Source organism: Babylonia areolata, chromosome 14, assembly GCF_041734735.1.
Source record: "Babylonia areolata isolate BAREFJ2019XMU chromosome 14, ASM4173473v1, whole genome shotgun sequence".
NCBI classification, from domain to species: Eukaryota; Metazoa; Mollusca; class Gastropoda; order Neogastropoda; family Buccinidae; genus Babylonia; species Babylonia areolata.
Window position 1 is genome coordinate 2,679,413 of NC_134889.1, and position 6,481 is coordinate 2,685,893.

At 43.8% G+C, this 6,481-nt stretch overlaps 1 pseudogene across 1 annotated transcript in view; it reads left to right on the forward strand.

Moving 5' to 3' along the window:
• Positions 1-2,983, forward strand: part of LOC143289731 (1-deoxyxylulose-5-phosphate synthase YajO-like) — a 13,221-nt pseudogene extending 10,238 nt beyond the window's left edge. The window contains exon 8 of the transcript XR_013056270.1: positions 141-2,983. The product of XR_013056270.1 is annotated as a 1-deoxyxylulose-5-phosphate synthase YajO-like (transcript). The remainder of the gene's footprint in view (positions 1-140) is intronic.
• Positions 2,984-6,481: the final 3,498 nt, after the last annotated feature.

Sequence of the window (6,481 nt, forward strand, 5' to 3'; positions counted from 1 at the left end):
CACGTTCGTATCCAGTCTCCCCACCTTTAAACACACACACACACACACACACACACACACACACACTACGTCAATCTCACCCAGAAGAGCACAAACTGATTTCGGGTCTTGATTTTTTTTTTTTTTTTTTCACGGTCCAGATGCAGGAGCTTGACGACTGCAGCAGCCCAGATCTGCCCTACCCCTACGACCTGCTTCGGAAGTCCAACAAGTCCAGAACCAACCCCTGGAACCCTTCTGGCTGGCTGTAACGGGGAGGGGAGGGAACTCTGTTTAGAACCTCTTCACCCTGCACCAGGATGGGCACTTCCGGGTTCTCTTTCCGGTGCTAAAAAAAAAAAAAAAAAAAATGCTGCCCCAGGACGGAAATTTTCGTATCTTTCAGGTGTGGAAAAAAGTTCTCCTAGACGAAAATTTGACAGTTTTCGTTCATCCGTGCCATTGTAGGGGTTTTCCTAACGCAAAATAATCAGAGAATCGTTGTGTGAAACTGTCATCATTGCATAAGTTGTGTCCATTTTCCTGTCAGAAAAGTAAAGGTAGTGTGTATTTTATTTCAGTGGTTTGCATGCGAAAAAATAATCAGAGAATCGTTGTGTGAAACTGTCATAACTGCATTAGGTTTGTTCATTTTTCTGTCAAAAAAGTTAAGGTTGTGTACATTTTATTTCAGTGGTTTGCATGCGAGAAAATAATCAGAGAATCCTTATGTGAACTGTCATAACTGCATTAGGTTTGTTCATTTTTCTGTCAAAAAGTTAAGGTAGTGTATATTTTATTTCAGTGGTTTGCATGCGAGAAAATAATCAGAGAATCGTTATGTGAACTGTCATAACTGCATTAGGTTTGTTCATTTTTCTGTCAAAAAAGTTAAGGTAGTGTATATTTTATTTCAGTGGTTTGCATGCGAGAAAATAATCAGAGAATCGTTATGTGAACTGTCATAACTGCATTAGGTTTGTTCATTTACCTGACAGAAAAGGGAAAGGTTATGTATACTTTATTTCAGTGGCTTGCATGCCGAATATGTTGTTGCTTGTTGTTGTTTTCATTTTGGGTTTTTTTTTGTTTTTGTGTGTGTGTGTGTGTGTGTGTGTGTGTGTTTCGTATCTTCTGTGGCCAAAACCTTCCACAGGCATTCAGTTGCCACTGAGCATGGAACAGACTTGGCATTGAAAGGGTTACCCCCCCCTTCACTGCTGAACTTAAGGTGATATGAAATCAGTGCAGCATGTATTTGAGGTGAGGTTACTGCACCTTGTGTAGTTTGTTAGTGGTGCCATTAGACTCGCTGACTGAGCGGAAGTAGTATAAGTACTGTCGGTTTGGGACCACCCAGTTCTTTTTTGACTCACTTGTGTAAACAAAGTGAGTCTATGTTTTAACCCGGTGTTCGGTTGTGTGTGTGTGTGTGTGTGTGTGTCCGTGGTAAACTTTAACATTGACATTTTCTCTGCAAATACTTTGTCAGTTGACACCAAATTAGGCATAAAAATAGGAAAAATTCTGTTCTTTCCAGTCATCTTGTTTAAAACAATATTGCACCTCTGGGATGGGCACAAAAAATAAAAAAATGAAGCCTAATTATATGCAAACTGCATTTACTGTTATATTTATATTTTTTGTATTCTCCAAACTTGGCACTTTGATCTGATATTCTGACCCAACAACAAGAGCAGTCATTATTATCATTTTTTGTTCAAACAGGAACTTCTTTTGCTAAGCATGGAAGTTTTATTTATTTTGCAAACGTTTTGGTGCAGATAGTAAAAGAAGGGAAATTACTCTGTAATTAATGCTAGGGGACTTAATTTATCACAAGTGAGTCTTGTAGGCCTTGCCTCTCTTGTTTACATTGTATTTTATTGTATTCGTTGTATCATATCTTATTGTGTTGCATGGCTTTGTGTGGTTTTACTTTGTGTTTTATTGTATTAAATTGTAGCGTGTTGTATTGCATTACATTGTATTGTTTTACATTGTATTTTATTGTATTGCATTGTATCAAACGTATTGATTGATTGAATGATTGATACGGATACTTTGATTGATTGATATGGATACTTATATAGCGCCTATCCTTGGTCGGAGACCAAACTCAAAGCTCTTTACAAACACGGGATCATTTGCACAACAGGCTGCCTACCTTGGTAGACCCGACTGACGGCTGCCATTGGGCGCTCATCATTCGTTTCCTGTGTCATTCAATCAGATTTTAGGCGCACACACATACACACTCAGACAGACATGTAACATTTTACGTGTATGACCCCGCCATGTAGGCAGCCATACTCCGTTTTCGGGAGTGTGCATGCTGGGTATTTTCTTGTTTCCATAACCCACCATACGCTGACATGGATTGCAGGATCTTTAACGTGCGTATTTGATCTTCTGCGTGCGTATGCTGTGCTTTGCTGTGCTGTGCTGTGCTGTGTTGTGTTGTGTTGTGTTGTGTTGTATTATATTGTAATGTGTTGTGTTGTATTGCATAGTGTTGCTTTGCGTTGTAATGCGTTACAATGAGTTGTATTATATCGTATTGTATTGTATTGTATTGTATTGTATTGTATTGTATTGCTTTGTTGTATTGTTTTGTACTTGGTACGAGTAACGTGTTCTCTTCTCGCAATATCTGTCGTCAGTCTTTATATATGTGTGGAAAATAATATTTATTATGATAACGACCAACAGATTTAAAAGGGTCCAAAGCACTAACAATTATCATTATTGAGTGGAGAAAAATCGTTGCATAAATTCACATCACCTGGCACAATTGTCAAAGACCTATACACAAGCCGTAAGGAATCTAGGCCTATCAATGACAGAACACAAACACACAGTCGTTTTATCTTCGTTTTTGTTGTTGAGTGTTAACTGTTTTTCGATATGTGAAATGACTTTTACATGTCAATATAATTTCATATTTTTTTTAATATTGACATTGACATATGTTCGTGTCTGAAGTGTATAGTTCATGCTTTTTAGTAGTATGTATGACATGTGATTTTTTTTTTGATTTTTTTTTTTAAAGAGTTGGAAAAAAAAGTTGGCTTGTCCTGTATTTTTCTCAAGAAAACCTGGATAGCTGGGGGGAAGGGGAGGAGGGGGAGCGGGAGAGGGAGGGAGGGGAGCACGCTTGTGTGTGGGCGGGGGGAGGGAAGGGGGGGGGTTATTGGTTTTATTTTGTGTTTTTTCTCAACTGTTGGCCGCCGTTCTCTCTCTTTCTCTGGACCTTGCAATTGGAATGAACTTCCTCTTTCGCCTCGTCAAGTCTCCACACTCAGCTCTTTGAAGTCCCGCCTTAAAACCCACCTCTTCCCAAAACAGCCTCCCTTCCTTGCCTCTTCCTTGTCTTTAGTTTCTACAGTTTTAGAGTTATGCATGCGTGTGAATGACTGGTGCGAAAGCGCTTTGATTTCTCTCTGCACAAGATTCAGCGCTATGTAAACATAATCATTATTATTATTGTTGTTGTTACTCAGAACTCAGAACTCAAAACGTTTTTATTCAAGGATTAAGATTTTAGGCATAGTCTATTCTTCCAATCTGTCCTCGCTAATCTACATCTATTACAAATAGCACACATATAAATGAAAGGAAAAGGTCTTCTGCATCCCCCCCCCCCTCGCCCGCCCCTCGCCTCACGATACTATACAATACATTACAATACAATACGACACGACGCGATACGATACGATACGACATGACATGACACGATACTATACAACACGATACGATACAACACGATACAACACGACACGATACGATACAATACGATATGATACAATACGACACGACACGATATAAAACGATACAACACGACACGACATGATACGACACGGCACGACACAATACAATACAATACGACACGACACGATATAACACGATACAACACGACACGACACGACACGACACGACACGATACGATACGACACGGCACGACACAATACAATACGACACGACACGATATAACACGATACAACACGACACGGCACGACACAATACAATACAATACGACACGACACGATATAACACGATACAACACGACACGACACGACACGATACGATACGGCACAGCACGACACAATACAATACAATACGACACGACACGATATAACACGATACAACACGACACGACACGACACGACGGTATACGATACGACACGACACGACACGATTCGATATGATACAATACGACACGACACGATACGGCACGACACAATACAATACGATACGAAATGCCACCACACGATACGATACGATACGATACGATACGATACGATACGACACGATACGGCACGACACAATACAATACGATTCGATACGAAATGACACTACACGACACGATACGATACGATACGATACGATACGACACGATACGATACGATAAAGAGAACGCAGTGCAGCTGTATGCAGCGCAACCCAACCCAACCCAACCCAACCCAACCCAGTCATCCTGGCTTTTAAAGAACTGGCAGAGTCTTCAGCCGTGGCAACTGAAAATGGCCACCCTGTCCATCACAACTGACTGGGCAATGAGCAACATTGGTTTGAAGATCATGATTTTAACCAGTTCGAACGTCGCCGCAAGACCTTTGACCTCTGCTTCATTTCTGTTGGCCCCCTCCTTCACCACCACCCCCCCCCCCCCCCCCCCTTGTCTTACCGTTCTCGTGCCCTCTCCCACCAAAGTCTGGCCTTATCTTTGCCACAGCCGACAAGAAAGAAGGTGGATGTCGTGTGTGACCTTGACCTCTTGACCGGAAACAACCTGCTGCGCGTGCTGTCTGTGAGGTCAGCAACAAGGGATAGCAAACTCTGCTGTCACTCAATAGCCTCATGCCCCGCTTCCCCTTCCCCCTTCCCCTCCCCGTCAACATTGTGGAGCTGATAACATTATACAACTCATACACACACACACACACACACACACGTACAGAGACAAACACACATACACGTGCACACATACTCATACACACATAAACATAGGAACCCATTTCAGTTCATTCATTCATTCATTCTGCTTCATTTCTCCTATTCATTTTGTTATTTCATCTCACCCCGCACCCCCTCCACCCCCCCCCCTCACACACACACACCCCGCCCCCCCCCCCCCCCCACAAAATCACTGGGAAATATAGAGCCCACAGTAGGATCTGTGTCACCACACTCTCCACCCGCCCTTACCCTACCTCCTCTCCCACCCCCACCCCCACCACCACACCTCCACCCCTCAATGACCGCCCTGCCTTATCTGACCACAGCAGTTATGAAGGCAGCCGTCGACCTTCAGCTGCTCTACAGTCAGCTGCCTGCGTGTGTCCCGTCCTCGTGAACTGAGACAGGGACCTCCAAGTCAACCGTCGTCCACATCACGATTGTGGCTTTCAACATGAACCCCTTCCCAAGTTGGGAGGTAGCATGGCGGTTAAAACGTCCGAAGAAACTGGCGGTTAACTCTCTCCATACGAACGGCGAAAGAGACGAGTTTAACAGCGTTTCACCCCAATTACCATCATCAAAATATTGCAAGCGGAAGGCTCTTACACTGAAAAGGTGAATGTTGACAAAGAATACCACAATTCTGACGACGGAAGCTAAAGGTTGCGTCATTCAGACACCCACTGGACATCCGAGGGGTCTGTGTAGAGGAGAAGAGAGGACTGGCCGTACTGAGTGAGTTAAAACGTCCGAAGAAGCCGAGGTCTGGGTTCGAAGCAAGCATGGGCAAAGGGATCTGAGACAGCTGAGATGCCGTGTGACAAACCCGAGTTCTTGTCTCTCGGAAGCGTCGCGACAGAGTCAGTTGGTTGCAGGTTAGGTCTTGGACTTCTCATCACCAGTGGTTCGGGTTCAAAGCTCCGATTCGGCTTGGGCGTTGTGTCCGTGGGGACGGCACTTTACTCCGATTTCCGTTGTTCCTCCCAGGTGTGAATAGTCACCTGGATCCGGTTCGGGAAGATTAGAACGGTGGGAAGGAGAGGATGGGGCCCCGCCTTACTATACTGAGTCCTGGACACAGTTGATATGAATTCACTTCTCTTTAGGCCCTAAAAGGGTATGGGACCTTTAGCCTTTAAACTAACTAGAAGAAGAAAGTCTGAAGAAAACCTCTGTGCTACATTGTGGTACCGCTCTGTCCCTTGAGAGAGCAAAGCATTCCATGAAATAACAACAACATCATCAACAAAACATACACACGACACAGCACAACACAGTATTGTTTGTGCGATGTTGTTATTCGATTCTCCAGAGTCGAAAACGACCACGACTTCAGTGGCTGAGACTGGGTCCGGAGATGACTGGTGAAGCCAGTCCTGGCCCGGAAAGCTCGCCCACGTGTGGGACAGGTGTTGGTAGCGTGGGTAGGTGGTGCTGCAGTAGGATTTGGAGGCAGCTCGTGCCTTAAGAACGCCGCTTTTCCTCTGAGCGTCTTCAGTGCGTCTGGTTTCTGCTGAGCAAATTTTATCAGTGATCTTGT